The 16,844-nt window shown below is 38.9% G+C and overlaps 1 protein-coding gene and 1 long non-coding RNA gene across 2 annotated transcripts in view; one reads left to right on the forward strand and one right to left on the reverse strand.

Annotated features, from left to right (window-relative positions):
- The window catches only part of CA10 (carbonic anhydrase 10), a 541,322-nt gene that overhangs the window by 51,209 nt on the left and 473,269 nt on the right, over window positions 1–16,844 (forward strand). The gene's annotated exons all lie outside the window — the stretch shown is intronic.
- LOC134758517 (uncharacterized) overlaps window positions 10,766–16,844 on the reverse strand; it is a 67,943-nt gene continuing 61,864 nt past the window's right edge. Inside the window, exon 3 of the long non-coding RNA XR_010133776.1 lies at window positions 10,766–12,479. This is a non-coding gene — a long non-coding RNA (uncharacterized lncRNA). The remainder of the gene's footprint in view (window positions 12,480–16,844) is intronic.

Below are 16,844 nucleotides of genomic sequence, written 5' to 3' on the forward strand. Positions count from 1 at the left end.
GAGAGAAAGAACCTCTTATCAAATGTGATGGGGAGTAGCTCTTAACTCATTTCTCACACCTCCCTTTTCCTCCCTATTCAATTTTCAAGGACTCAGCAATAAACAAATCAGCGGTGGAGGATTCCACCTCCCTGGCTCACTCCACTTCCAGCATAAATCAGTTCTGCTCTTGATTAGAGCCATGGGCGGGTTGCAGCATTTGGAAATGGAATGAATGGCCCCGTGGTCAGGAAGACTTTCACGATCTTGAGTCACAGGCAAAATCAGTGTGGAGGGTGAAGGCAAGTGGAAATTCCCTAGTAATCCATTCGTTTGTGCATTTAGAAAACTTTCTTTAAACCCGTGATGCGGGCCAGCCCCTATAGCAAAATCTAAGAAATAAGCACAAGAAAGATCTTTGGCTTTACTTAGGAGCCAAGCTGGGTATTTTCTTGGACAGGAAATGTATTAAGAATACTCCAGAATTATCAACTTTTATTGAAAATTGACTATTATGTGCAATTATAACAGCTGGCATTTACTGAGCATTTACTATGTACTAGGGCTCTGCTAAACACTTTTCATGCAATATTTCATTGAATCCTCATGACTTACTTCTTTTATGCTGTTTATAATCTCCTGATGCACAAAGGTGTTAAGTAGCCCAAAGTCACAGGACTGGAGATGAGTCACTATGTCTCATATACACACACACATAAAATGCTAATCCACAATAAGGAAGGGCTCAATAAACGCTTTAGCATGCTAATAATAATAAGGTATCACTTAGTGGGACTTGCTGTATGTCACACAGTATGCTAACTTATTTCCATCTTACTTAATCCCCATGAACACTTCTGTGGAAGGTACTGTTATTATTGTCATTTTGTAGGTGAAGAAGTGGGTAAGAACCTTGCTCAAAGTAATATGGTAGTGAGTGCAAGAATAAGGATTTGAGGCCAGGTGTGGTGGCTCACGCACTTTGGGAGGCCGAGGCAGGCGGATCACGAGGTCAGGAGATTGAGACCATCCTGGCTAACACGGTGAAACCCCCTCTCTACTAAAAAATACAAAAAATTAGCCGGGTGTGGTGGCGGGCGCCTGTAGTCCCAGCTATTCGGGAGGCTGAGGCAGGAGAATTTTGTGAACCCAGGAGGCGGAGCTTGCAGTGAGCCGAGATTGTGCCACTGCACTCCAGCCTGGGCGACAGAGCCAAGACTCCATTTCAAAAAAAAAGGATTTGAACCTGGGTCTGATTTCAGAGCTGGAGAGTTTAATAGGAAGCCAGTGGGTTTTGAAGCTTTAATGCATGTAGGAATCATCTGGGAGCTTGAATATAGATTCCTTGAGCCCGGGCCAGTGATTGGACCCTAATCATCTTACAAATCACCTGAGAAGCTTTTTAAAATTACCCATGTTGCCCTACCCCAGCCTAATTGAACCAGAATCCCTGGAAGTTGAGCGTCTAGACTTCAGGTGAGTCTAAAGTGCAGCTAGGCTGATCTTTCATCAGTCTGGGTGGCTCTCAGGAACCCCTTATTTTTTTGTAAGTACTCCAGCAAGAAAAGTTGCCTAAGCTCTACTGTTAATTAATCTAAGCTTTATCTAACCTACTGGGAGAAAAGAAATGGTTGTCATCCGTGCAGCAAATGATGAATCGACGGAAAGCCCTAGCAGGGCCAAGACTAGCGAGAGGCACCCAGGGCCCACAATTCAAGGAGTCAGTGCTTAGGACTTGGGAGAGGGTGAATGCCTTCTTAAGTCAGTACCCTCAGTGCTTCACTTGCTATGCCATGGAGTCCAGCACCTGGGAAACATTCCAGGAAGGCACCAAGAGAGGAGGAGAAGGAGGTAAGGTTGGAGATTTCAAAGAGGGTTGGATCTAGGGGTGGGAGAATGGATGCTTTGACAAAGTTCTCCCAGTAGTTATTGTTGTTTGTGCCCTCGTTTGAGAAAGACAGCCAAGAACAAGGCAGGAGGGCCAGGCACAGTGGCTCAAACCTATAATGCCAGCATTTTGGGAAGCTGAGGCAGGCGGGTTGCTTGAGCTCAGGAATTCAAGACCAGCCTGGGCAACATGATGAAAGCCAGTCTCCACAAATAAATGCAAGAATTAGCTGGGCATGGTGACGCATACCTGTAGTCCCAGCTAGCTACTCGGGAGGCTGAGGTAGGAGGGTTGGCTTGAACCCGGGAGGCCAAGGTTGCAGTGAGCAGAGATCGTGCCACTGCACTTCAGCCTAGGTGACAGAGCCAGAACCAGACACTGTCTCAGAGAAGAAAAAAAAAAGGCAGGAGGTGTGATGAGGGACCCCACCCTCCTTTGTAAAGGGAGCCAAAGGAGGAAGGAGCAGGTGCTGATTGCCTAACAGATGTCCTAATATTAAGTCCATTAGACTTGTGAGGCAGGTATTATTAATTTTTTAATTATCCTCATTTTATGGATCGCAAATGGAATCTCAGTTAAGTATGGTCATTGGCCCAAGACCACAGAACTTTAGGTTCTGCAGAGCTGGGGTTTGAACCTAGATCAGTCTGGTTCCAAAGCCCGAGCTTGCTTCACTATATCAGTCTGCCCATGTGGAAACATCTAAGGTGTGAGGCAGCGCCCATGCCAGTGTGAAGTCATGTCATCCACCTAACCACCCAAGTGCTGGGGGGACTGCCTCTTGCGGTAAGGAGAAACTTGGGCTATGAACTTGAAACAAATGAGAGCCTTGGAAGAAGAAATGCGATGAACTGCATCCTTCATTTTGTGTATATGAATCACCAACAGTAGTTCCCAGCTTTGTGACTAAAGACAAACGTCAATGCCAAAATCACCCTAGTTCATCCTAGCTGCCGCATCAAACAGTCATGGCCACCTAATCCAGTAGGGAAGTTAGCAAAGGTTGAGTTTCCCTAATTTAAGGGTCAGCAGTCTCGGGCACAGGCACAGACTACTGAGTTGCTCTGATTAGGAGGGAGCTTACCCAGACTCACTCTTCAGCAAGATTGACCAGCTGCCTGTGGGGGAGAAAGAATGAGATTCAGGTGACAACCGATGGTATAAAAACGATGTGTGAACAAGCGCAAACTTGCCTCTCTGGCCTTAGAAGTCACTGTGGATTGTGCTGTGGACGACTGGGAGAGTGACTGGCAGGGAGTTGATCCTGGAGCAAATGCCAGAGCTTGTGGTCACTGAAAAGCCTTAATTATCTAACCATAGGTGGTTCCCAAAGAAAGAAAACAATAATGCTATCCTCCTGTGCTAAATAGTGGAGAAGCCTTACTTAGGGCTGTGTACAAAAATTACCAGGGAAGATGGTTTTACAAAACACAGGTGCTGGGCATAACCCTCAGACTCTGATTCAAAAGATCTAGTGATGTTCTTTGTAGTTTCAAAATCTCCAGGTTATTCTCATGATTACCTTAGGCTGAGACAATTCTAAAAATGTAAACCCAAGGACAACAAAAAGAAGCGAGAAGTGCGTGCACATAGCAGGAAAAAAAAATCTAATACATGAAAGCCCTTGAGGATGTATATGCATGTCAACAGTAAGTGACTTCCATAGAGGGTGAAGGGTACATAAGAATATATGTGGGATGACATGAATTTTGGACCTTTTGTAAGGTTTAAACACTAAGAATGAAACATCATTCTTAGTAATGAGGTTGAGGAAAATTTCATTTACATTCTTGAGAAGAATACTGTTAAAAGATAAACTGAGGCACAATAAAATTGTGTAGAGTTTATTCGGGCAAACAGTGACTCATGAATCAGGCAACAAGTGGTTCAGGGTTCCGCTGAAGAAGCCCAAGAGGGAGGCTTTTATAGTGAACACAGAAGCAAGGCAAGGAAGATATCTGGTTGGTTTTGGTTATGTCGTTGCCTCATTTTGTCTGTCCTACTGGAAAGCTTCTAGTTACATAACTCTGTGTTAGATGGCAGCTTTTGATTGGTTCAGTTAAAGTTCCATTTTTCTTAATGTTGGCATTTATAAGAAATAGCTCAAGTTAAGTTCCACTTGTGGTTGCGAATCAAACAAGTTTAAGGTCACTTTCAAGGCCTATCTCTGTCTTCTCTAGAATTTTTCATGCCTGGTCTCCATTTTAGTTTATTTTAACAACATTGCATTTGCTTGAGATAATCGCTCAGCAAAGTTGTTTACTAAGGAGATGAGAAAAGGTAGAGACCTCAAGGACATGTTTGAGTAAACAAAGATGTTCCACAAACAGCCTTCTAAGAAGGCCGGCCAGAATTCTCTGGAGGAGTCTCTGTTTTCCTGAGAATCTCGGTGTTTAGGTTGGCAAGTTAAAAGCTGAGAGAGTGTTATAGGGAGTTAGAATACATGGGAAAGTAATTTGAAATTCCACAAGTGGAGGGGACAGGATTCAGGAAAGCAGAGCTGCTGGTGTCAGGGTGGCTAAGGAGGGATTTTGGAGAGCAAAATTGTCTGTGGATTTTAAATTTTAGTGGAAACAATATGCACTCCAAAATATCCTTTACAATGACTCAATCACTCTTCAGTATGGAAGACCAAGGAAAAAGTGAACAGAAGAGAAAGAGAAAAAAATGGAAGGAAAGAAAAAAGGGAGGGAGAAATTTATTAATTTAGGTGTTCATTATTTACCTTTGAATATTTCTATTTAAACCCTATGCTATATATGTTTAAGTTGATTTTATCTATACCCTAGGAATAGCTAACATTTGAAGTGCCCTTGAGAAGAATACACACCCCAGACGGTAGCATTGAAGAGAAACTTATTAGTAGTCAACAGTTCAATGGCAGCCAAGACAAGTGATCAACTCTCCTTACCTAAATCTCTACCTAGAGACTTTGTTGGTTAACATAAGAAATATTATAATTTTTTATTGGTGAAATTGATGGTCTTCAAGACATGTGGATTGGTCAAAAGCATCACACAGGAACACCTGCCCTTGAATAAATAAGGTATGAGGATCTAGCAAGTCCAAAAGCTGTATGCTCCTTTCTAATGGTGGCCCTCGCTTAGGGATCCATTTAATAAGTCTTATGTCCTGCCACTTAACAGAGAATTTGTTTGGCTGATTTTAACTGGAATACTGGCTGAATTCTGCTGCTGACATGATGTCACATTTGCCTCAAGTAATCTTTTCATACAAGGGTCCTTTTGAAAGTGTCTTAACAGAGATGGTGCTTCGCCATCTCATATGAGAAAAAAAATTGTGTACATGCTCATGAATAAAAGGATGTATGTGTTGCAGAAATTAGTCAGATACATGTTTTCATTGCAGCATCTCACCTAGTGGCTGGGTTGGGAGGAGGGGACTTAGCTCTCACTTGCATTTCATTACTGGAGGCCATCAACATGTACCCAAAAAATCCTGCCAGCGGGGAATGGTGGCATTGCTTTCATTATTCTCAGGGTTGTCGAGACTAGAATTCCTGGGGGAATATGTGAAGGTCTGAATTTTGCAACTACATTGACTTAGAACCAAAAAAGAGTAAGCCTTATTTGGGCAAAGGATTAGCTAATATCTGGACTGTAAGTCAGAGTAGCGAAAAATATTTAGAAGGCATCATAGACAATGAAGATATCATTGTTTCCTCCAAAAAGCCTACCAAAGCTATAATACAGTACAAGAAAGACCTTACTAAGCATGTAATAAAACTGTGAGAAATCAAAGTAGGGCAAGATTGATGGTGGGTGACATTGATGGATATCAGGAAAGGCTTGATGGGGGTGACATATTTGAGATGTTCCTTGGAGGAGGAGTGAGAGTTTCAGCATACCAGCATGAGAGACCAGATATGGGGAGAAGGCTGTCAATGGCACCATTTTAAGTGTCAGAAATGGTGTGGGAGAACTGAGACAGGATAAGACGTAGTTCCATAATTTTAAGACATTTTTATGCTGTTGAGGATATCACATTTCCTCTCCCCATTTCTCTGTTCAGAAGTTGCTTACCTCTTTCTTGCCCACTTTCATGTAGAGTTTTGCTTTTGTTTTTGTTTTCACTTGTAGTTTGTGGGGTCCCACTAGGTGTCGGTTTGTCTGTTTTTCTTGAGAGTCCTGTTGCCCTTGAGAATGGGTTATGTTCTTTTCTCAAATATAGAAGAAAACTGAGGCAGACAGAAACCCCTATACCTTTTCACTGCCCAAATAAACTATCTGTATCTCTATCTTGTCTCTTTCAGTACTGTTTCTATGCAGATAATATCTCTGTGCCTATCAGAAATCAATCCTAATGCTTTGGTGTGGATCCCGGTCCTTTTCACCTTCTCAAGGTCTTTGCTTCTGCAATTATATCTTCCTTTATTCCTGAATCATCACATTATCCCTTTCAACTAGTCCATTTCCATTATTATACAAATACGCTCTTGGATCTCCTATTAAAAAATTGATCTCTTATTTCCTTCCAACTACCTCTCTCTTCACTCCGTTCACATAAAATCTTGAGCTTATTATCTACAATCATTATTTTTATGTCCTTTCTGACATTCTTAACCTATCTGATCAGACTTTCCTCCCCACCACTCCACTAGGGCCACTATTATCAAGGTCACCACTGATCTATGTATTGCCAAATCTAGAGAGTTTTCCCCTGTTCTTGTCTACCATGACCTTACAGTAGCATCACATATAGTCAGGCCTTGCCTCCTTGAAACACTTCTTTGAGCTCACAAGACTCCATATCTTCAGTCTTCCTCTTTTCATTCTTCCTCTGACTTAACTGGCCACTTCTCAAATTCCTTTGCTGGTCTTTCCTCCTCTGATCAATCTGTTAGGATGACATTCCCTATGGATATGCCTTAAGAACCATCTGCTGAATATGCCAGGTCTTTTGCTCTTGCCCGACAGCTCATTGAGTCTTCAGGACTCTTATTTCCAACAGTCAGCTTGCCACCAACACGTGGATGACTGGCAGCCATCTGAAACTTACCATGATCAAATGAAACTCTTGTGTTCTCTCCTCAAACATCACCCATACAACAACTTTCCCCAACCAAGTAAGTGACCCCAACAGCCAACTGACTGCTGAAGCCAAAAACAAACAGAAAAAGTAGTTACCCAGTAATTCTATCTGGAGCCTTATAGAGTCTACCTCTAAAATCCAAAAACCTCAATGATCACTAAGGCTACATATCACACTTAGAATAAAATCTATACTCCTGACCCTGACTTATGTAGGTCAGCAGGATCTAACCCCTTTCTACCTTTTCAATGTCAGTGTGTTCTATCCCAACCCCCATTCATTATGCTCCAGGCAGTTTACTGACCTTCCCAGTCCGTGAGCATATTAAGCTCTTTCCTGCTTCAAATTCTAGTACCATCTATTTTCCTGCCTGTGACGCTTTTTTTCTTATTATCTATACATGGCGTCTTCCTGCTAATAATGCAGGTCTGAGCTTAAATGACATCATTCTGACTGCCCAGTCCATAGGAGCCACCCTGCCACCCTCATCTCTTGCTATTATTTTCAGCATAACACCACCATATGAAATTCTTCTTGTTTATTTATTCATGTATTTTTGGAGCATATCTGACCCCAGCAGAATATAAATTCCATGAGAGGAAGCACTTTGTCTCAGTACCTAAAGCAATGACCACCAGGTACGAATGCTCACGCACTATTTGTTGAAGGAATGAATGAAACATTGTAAAGATGTGTCTTAGAGCCTTAGCTCCCTGGAGGATTTCTTTAATATAGCAATGGGCCCTTGTACAGCTAAAGAAGCTCAGGTGCATTGTTGGATGCATGCTAGGTATACCTTCTCTATGGACTGGCCCGGTAGAGGAACAGGTAGGTATCACAGGCCCCTCCCGACATCGCTAGCCTCCAAACTAGTGTAGCTGCAAAGAGATACGTGTATACAAAAATATATCTCCATAAATAGAAGATGAAGTAGTATTGACTTTAACTTTTGCTCTTCCTAAAAAGACTTAGAGGACTTAGGTCAGTACAGGACTTAGGTCAGTACATGTCTATAGTGTGACACTGTTGTCAGATAACTGGTTTGACATTGGGCTGGGTCGTTGTTGTTGGGTCAGAATTATGTTGGTGTTGGTTCAACTACATTTTAAGCTGCAGAGACCCTTGCTACTCAAAATATGGTCCTCAGACTAGCAGCATTGGTATCACCAGGCAAGTTGTTAGAAATACAGAATCTCAGGCCCCAGCCCAGGCCTTCTGAGTCATATCCGCAATTTTTTAAAAAAATGTAGATGTTTTATTCACACACCGAGGTTTGATAAACACTGTGCTTAGACTATTTTTCCATGAACCTATGTATTGTTCTGAGCACTATCATGTATGAAGGATAAAGATAGATGTGAAAGAGAGTGATTGGGACGGTGAGAATACCTGTAACCAGGACACAAGTGAAAGTAGCTCCTTCCAAATATGACAGTCAAATATGTAACAGCAGTTCTGGGCACCAACCATCAGAACAGGCCAGCTGCAGCACAGGCATAAGGTCCTGGTGTACCTCCCACACCCTGCCACCCCCTTAGTTGATATAGAAATATTGGGGGGCCTCCCCTGAAAGAGTGGCCAGGTGATGGGGGAAAGATACATAAGAGGACTATGACAGTGGATACTTATTGCAGGCAAGTTTTATAGAAATGTCTGTTTTAATAAATGGTGTGGTGAGAGGGTGAATATCTGTTAAAGTCGTCCTCATTCTGTCCTACCTTTGTTTCTTGTGCATACCACTATTACTGGGCTTACCATGTTGTATCATTAGTTAATTCGATGTCTGTCTCCTCTATCAAACTGTATCTCCTTGATGACTTGACCCAGGTTTTATTCCTGACTTTGGTGAGTGCTTAATTTGTGTTTGCTGAAATGAATAAATGAGTAAGTATGTGAATGAATGAATGAATAAATAAATAAATGAACAAGTGGATATGTAAGGCAGTGATATGAAAGAAAGGTCAGACTTATTCTGTGTCATCCCATAGTGTAAAACCAGCGTACTGGATAGAAATATCAACAATACAGATTTGGGTTCAATTTTAAAAAACTTCTGAAAATTAGAAGTGCGAGAGAAATTGGTTGAGCTTTGCTGGGAGAAGTAAAATGTTCTGGAACCAGAATTATTCAAACAGTCTAATAAACCTTTGATGTACAAAATATATAAACAAGACTGTTTATAGGTAAATTCCAACAGCCATAAATGTATGAAAAATTTGTTCAGCCTCACTGGGATTCAGGGGAAATTAAAATTGCAGTAGCATACCATTACAAACCCATCTATTGACACACATTTAAAAATGTGATTATACCAACTGTGGCCAAAAGATGTGGTGTTTTAAATTCTTATAACCACTTTAGAAAGATCTAATTTGTTCCAAGATAGGCATACTCTACAATTGAGCAATTCTGCTTCTCAGCATCCATTCTAGATTTTTTTTAAATGGGATATCCTAGTTCATAAACAATGAGATCTACACAAGGATATTCATTGCAGCATAATTTAAAATAGCTAAAAATGGCAGAAGTGGGGTGGATCCAGCTATTTATTTGTAAGCAAATGGACAAATCCATGATCATTTATACATTGCAGTTAAAATGAATGAATTGTATCATTGCAGTTAAAATGAATAAATTGTATCTGCATTATGATAAATGAAAAAAGCAAGTTACAAAGGATAGACAGGGCTAGATGCATTTTCTATAACTTTAATGATACCCCATAGCATATTATGTGAAGACTTTGGATAGAAAACCAAAAGCATATTTGCAAATGGCTTTCACCAACCTCAGAAATGAGATGCTTCAAGGGAGGGGAGAGAAAGAGAAAGCATACAGACTAGAACTTCAACCCTATCTGTAATTATTTTTTTCAAGAAAGAAATCTTAGTACATTTAGCAAAATATCAATGGCTCTTCCAGAAGGGTATTTGAGACATTGGTGTCTATTATGTTATTGCCTGAGCTTCTTGGAATCTGATATGTAGTAATTCTTAAAAACTGAGGGATACCAATTGTCATAGCTGTTGATAGGACGGGGGATAAAAGATTGTTCACTCTGTCCTCAGAGCCAATTCTTATCTCTTTCTTCTGTAATCGGATGTACCAGAGTGTCCAGGAACTTTTTCTCTAAAGATGGGGAAAACAAGGTAGACCAGTGGTTCAAGTTCCTTGTTCATTATCCAGCCAAGCCTTTTAAGACACTCTCACAGGCTTCTTGTTGAGATTCCTTCTTCCTGACAGTAGAAGGTGTGTGTTCATTAGTGAGAACACCCACTAAGTTCCAGAAAGGAAATGTGGGTCAGAGAAAAAGCAACAGATGGAGAGCAATGAGATAATCAAGCTGTAGTGGACACTCAGGCCTGCTGCTTTCTTTATGTCAGCCTCTGTACCCCTATATTGGCAGCCAGGTGAACCTTAGTACCCATGCTTTCTAGCTCACGGTGCTTTCCCCTCATGCATTATCCCAAGAGATATTCACAATACCTGGGAAGTAAATAGGACTAGCCTGGTTTTTAGAGGTGAAGGGGCAAAGGTTCAACAAATTGAAACCAAGATTTCACAGGTAATAAAAGGACATCTAGACTCAAGCTAAAGTTTCCTGACACCGAATATTACTCTCCTTTTATACCACCTTTCAATTTCTGTGCTAAGCACCTTGTTCATTTAGCACGTCATGTTATATCCTTACCTACATCCAACATGGTTTTGAGGTACTGAACGGCATACATAAAACATTTTCATCAGTGGGGAAGTGGGGCTGGAGTTTGGGGAGTGAGGAGCAGAAAGAGAGAATGAAAGTAAATATACCAAAACCCAGGCTAAAATGATTAATTTAGTATTGAATTCGTGTGTGCTTTCTCACACAGGTGAGACATGAGAGGATATATGGTTTTATTATCTGATAAAGGGAATCTTACCAGAGTGTCAGGAGAGACAAATATTTTCCTTGGACCTTAATTATTAATATAAAATGGATAGATCATATAAACTCTTATTCAGGAAACTGGTATAGTTACAAGTATATTTCCATTTGCCATGACAGAGTGCTGTTTGGTTGATTACTTGCTTTTTAAATTGAGATTAACATATAAAATGCACAAATCTTAATTGTACAGATGAATTAATTTTACACATGTATATACCACATAACTATCACACCAATCAAAATATGAAACATTTTCATCACTCCATAGGTTCACCCCCATCCCTTCCCAGTCAATAACCAACACCCTTCACCCTCACCCAACAGAGGAAAAAAGTATTCTGACCTTTATAACTATGAACTTGTTTTGCCTGTTTTTAAACTTCATATAAATAACATCATGCAGAATGTACTCCTTGTGTCTGGCTTCTTTCACTCTACAACCTGAGACTCACCTATGTTGTTCAAGGTAGGAATTCTTCATTCTTTTAATGTGTAGTATGTATGCCATTGTATGAATGTATAAAAATGTGTTTCTCCGTTCTGGTGTCAGTAGACATATGGGTTGTTCAGTCTTTGGCTATGATAAATAAAGCTGATGTAAACATTCTTATACATGTGTTTTAGCAGACATGTGCACTAATATTTTTTGCATCTATACCTAGGAGTGAAATTATTGTCATAGAGTAGATGAAATTTGTAGTTTTTATCAACTATAGAAGATAAGGCCAAACACATTTTCAAAGTGGCTATACTAATTTATATTACCACCAGCAGTATATGAGAATTCCAGTTGCACCACATTCCTGCCAATACTTGCTATTATCCGTTATATTAATTTTAGCCATTCTGGTGGTGGTAGTGGCATTTCATTGGGGTTTAAATTTGAGTAGTGTTGAGCAAGTTTATATATGCTTACTGCCCATTTGGATATTCACCTTTATCAAGGATCTATCAAGTCTCTTGCCCATAAATGAACAAAAGACTTCGTCTTTTCCCTATTAAGTTTTAAAGTATTTCTGGATACTGTATGAGTATATTTTGGATACAGTATATTCTAAATTCAATAATTTTGCCTGGATGTATATATCTTCTCCCAACTCATGAGTTACATTTTCACTCTTTTATGATACCTTTAGGTGAACAGAAGTTCTTAATTTTAAAGAAGTCCAATTAATTGTTTCCCCAGTGTCCTGCTAACGAAGCCTTTGCTTACTCCAGTTTCCTGACGATACATTCCTATGTATTCTTCTAGAAACTTTATTGTTTAGTGTGACACAATTTTAAGGACATAATCTTTTTTTTTTTGCTTTATACATTTATTTAGGTTTTTTTTTTAAATTATACTTTAAGTTCTGGGTTACATGTGCAGAATGTGCAGTTTTCTTACATAGGTATACATGTGCCATGGTGGTGTTCACCCGTCAACTCGTCACCTACATTAGGTATTTCTCCTAATGTTATTCCTCCCCCAGCGCCCCACCCCCCACAGGCTCCAGTGTGTGATGTTCCGCTCCCTGTGTCCATGTGTTCTCATTGTTCAGCTCCCACTTATGAGTGAGAACATGCGGTGTTTGGTTTTCTGATCTTGTGATAGTTTGCTGAGAATGATGGTTTCCAGCTTCATCCATGTCCCTGCAAAGGACATGAACTCATCTTAAGGATGTAATCTTTAGAGTTGAATCTTGCTTTCAGGCCCCAGCTTTCCAAGTTACCAGATGAATGACCCTGATCAAGTAACTTTGAACTTCAGTGTCTTCATGTATAAATAAGGTAAAACCTACCTAATAAATTTCTGGTGAGAATGAAACAAGATACACATGCAAAACATCTAGTACAGAGGAGACTCTCAGAAAATTTAGTTATTACCCTCTTTTCCATTCTACTGCATAAAAGCTAGCAATACTTAGGAGCACTGGTCTCTTGCATTCAAAATATTAATAAATTAAACATTTATTTATACTAGCATCTTCTCTTAGAGGGGCACAATGAAGACACAAAAGTATGGTTCTCTTAGTTGAAGAGACAGTGACAACAAGAGAGGAGTGAAATAACAACACAAAAGTTAAGTGATGATTAAAAACCCCACAGGGAAGCAAAGGATAAATTGCTAAATAGGTGAACATTGTCATAAACATTTAGAGAGGAAGAGTTGTTTCAATTCACAGCAACAAAGGAGATTTTCCATGGGTTGGTGATGGTTTTGGTCAGGATGTAAATAGCATTTGTACAAAGAGGGAAAAACCTCAGATGAGGTCTATGAATGTGAACAAGAAAACACATCGCATTTATAGGGGGCACTTTTCTAGTTGGCTGGAGTGAAAGATTTGCTTAGAAGATTGGGAGATAATTCTATGAGTTGGTTAATTCATTAATTCAATAAAGTAATATATTAAACAGCTAGTATGTGCCCATCTCTATGTTGCTTGGTTTCCCCAACTATATGTCCTCTTTACTTCCCTGATATATGTATGTGTACATATGTATCTACACATACATACATATATGAACAGTAAGTCCTCACTAATATTACCAGTAGATTCTTGGAAACTGACTTTAAGTGAAACAACATATAAACAAAACCAATTTTTTTTCTCGTCAACATGATAAAAAATTACATTGAAGGAAGTGATATTATTGAAGGACCTACTATACGTTGTTTTGCTTAAAGTTCCAGTTTCTAAGAACCTATCAACAACATTAAGTGAGGACTTACATAGACAAATTATTTTACCTTTCATTTTTTACAGAGAATAGATAGAAATCAAATGCCATATTATCTTACAGAAGCTAAGGAAAAAGCAGTTTAAGAAGATGAGCTCCATGGTATTCAATCCTCAGAGAGCAAGTACAGTAAGGACTGAGTGAAGGACATTGGGTCCTCAACATCAGAAAACTCTGTGAAGGATACATTTATTTTGTCTCAGGAATGAAAATCAGGTTGCAGGAAGTGAAAAAGAGCTGGCAGGAAAGGAATGGAGGTGGGAAGGATGGAGGGCTGGTTGCTCTGCTGCCTTTATACCTGTGGGTTAGGTCAGTTTACATCTTAGGCCATGGATTTCCCAGCCCATGGATTAGGAAGAATAGCCTTGTATCACGGAGAAGGTGCACTCTGCAAGCATGTCCACATGCTGAGAAGGGTGTTACTCCGGGGTCCACGGGGACTCATTACCAAACAGCCATCTTCCATTTTCTGTGAATAGGTGGCCTTTGGACAAAATTCTTCTGTGAGCTTCAGTTTCCTGATTTATAAGAAAAGTTTTTGGTTTTCTCTTAAAAACGTTTTTCCTCCTCTTAGGATTGCTGAATGGCTTGACTTAAATAGTGTATATAAAGTAACAGTGCCAGAAAAAGTAAATGCTATATTAGTCCCCTTCCCTTTTAAGAAAAAATTCTGCGGACAAGAAAGAAGGAATGTTATACAGAGAATGAGACAGAGATAGACACTGAGAAAAAGACAAACAGACACTCATAGAAATGCACACAAAGAGGGAGAAACAGACAAAGGAGAGAGTCAGAAGGAGACAGGGACAAATACAGAGACAGACAGGCAGAGAAAGAGAGACAGAGAAAGACAGGTTCTTTTAACTCATCCCTCCCACAGAAAGATATATCGGTATGTAGAAGTTTGTGTAGTGATTTGGAAGCCCTCTGTGAAGAGCATAGGCAGCATATACTTTTCAAAGGTAACATTTATCCCATTTTACCCATGGCTTATAAAACCTCACTGGCTATGCAGAAAGCAGGTCTTTCCAGGGCACATTCGTTTCATTGTGCAGCCCTCTTAGGAAGTCCTCTTAGGAAACCCTGTATCATGGAGATGGTCTTTGGGCTCCCTAAAGTGTTTGCCATTTCCTGCTAAATTGAATTCTGGTGTATACAGCAAGGTCCCCCCCAACAGCAATGTTCGTTGTCTTGTACAACTGCAAATCAAAATTGAGTCCAAAGTGTTACCAAGTTCCCTGAGCTTAGAGCTTAAAGTAACTCTCCAGGCTGTCCTCCTCATCAATCACCCTTAGGGTGGTTTCTCTGATTTAACATGTATCTTTTATGCATGAGCAAAACGAGTAACTGAGAATGGGGGGAAATTGTTTGGCCAGCAGCACGGTGGCCAACGTGCGGGAGTGAGAAATTATGCTCAGAAACGGTCAATGTCCTTTGGGCTTTCTTGCTCCCATCTATACCACTGAAAATTAAATCTTAATGTTGGGAAAACTCATTATTTTTACCACTGAGAAGTTGTTAGGGTCCTCAGTGAAATCTAGGTCACTGGTTCGGGGAAGCTCAGCACACAGTGGGAGGTTTTGCCTTTTTAAATTTTTTATACCATTTTTATCCTAATCATAAAAAATACACATTACAAAAAGTTGGAAAATAATGGCTAGAAAATTAACTTCACTTCATCATCATAATACTTGAAAATAACCTCACTTAACATTTGGTTGTATTTCCTTCCAGATATTTTTTCCTTCTCAAAATTAGGATCATATTTTATATACTTTTTTATATCCTGATTTTTTTCAGATAGTATTTTTTGGTGAGGATTTTTCTGTCTTTACATAATCTTCAAAAACATTATTTAATATTTCTTAGTGTGAGTGTTCCATGATATATTTAGCTAATGCTGTATTGTTCAAAATCCTGTTATTTGTAAGTTTACTAAAAAGAGTGTGTAGTCAGCAGCTATTTACACAAATCTTTGTCTTCCTTGGTTCATGGTAACTCCCCTGGGGGATCCACTTATCTTTCCTTTAAAGAAGCCCAGATCATCAGATAATCTACATAGATCTGTAACCCAGTTTTACATCACGTTCCAGTTCATCTCATGTAGGGGTGTGGACAGAATTTATTTTAATTTCTCTGAATGTTCTGTGAGAGTTAGACTGCTGGTCTACCTAGAATGCATAAAAAACCCTTTTAGGTTTAGGACAAAGAGGAACCTACGTTAACTTAAAGATGCTTTATTTACAGAAAAAAATAGTTATATTCTATTTACCTATTTTAAAATTTTCATTTTACATTTAACTTTTAAATCTATCCAGGATGTATATTATGACAAATATAATAATTTTTGTTACAATTACCAATTTTCTTAGTAATTGTTAAATAGTCCACTTCTTTGCTGTAGATTTTGATATTTACACTGTTATATCTTACACAAAAATATGCTAGGGAATATTTCAGCATCATCAATGCTGTTTAATTGATCTGTCAATTACTTATCAATACCTCATCATATTAGTTATTATAACTTTATAAAGTTTTGATATCTCTACAAGTGAGTCCCTAGAATTTTCTTTTTTAAAAATCTTGTTTGTTCTTCCATGTAATTTTGGAAACAGTTTTAAGTTACTGAAGAATTCCTTAATGTTACTGAATTAGGATTTCATTAAAACTACATCTATTTAAGAATGGAAGAATGGACGCCTACTTGGCCTATCACTTTTGAACTATGAAGATTCTCACTGATCTCTATCTTACTGATTTACCTATCTTACTCTTCCCTTCTGAGGTTTTTTTTTTCTAGCTAATTTTTAAAAACATGTTTACAGTTACTTAATAACTTGTTTGTTTACAACTATACCTATTTTTCCTTGCCTATTTTAAAATCATGGCTTCTTTTAAGCATACTGGAAAAACTACTGAGAATGCATGAAATACTAATAACTCATCATTCTAAAATAGCAAATATTAACATTTTGCCATATTTGTTTCTGACATTTTCAAATAAATAAAATTTTAGTAATCTGTGTATCCTTCCCAATTGTATTCCCCAACTCTCCCTTCCTCTCAAGATAGAGAACCAATTTCTCCAAGTTAATATGTATCCACGGTTTTAAAACTTTACCACATATGCATGCATGCATACAATTTATAGTTTTGAGAGTTTTAAAATATGCATATTATAAATGTCATATAAAATATATATACATTTCATATTATCACTGTTCTATTGTTTACTAGCTATTGTTGTTAATGTCTTACAATGCCTAATTTGTA

This window comes from Gorilla gorilla, chromosome 4 (genome assembly GCF_029281585.2).
Source record: "Gorilla gorilla gorilla isolate KB3781 chromosome 4, NHGRI_mGorGor1-v2.1_pri, whole genome shotgun sequence".
Lineage (NCBI taxonomy): Eukaryota > Metazoa > Chordata > Mammalia > Primates > Hominidae > Gorilla > Gorilla gorilla.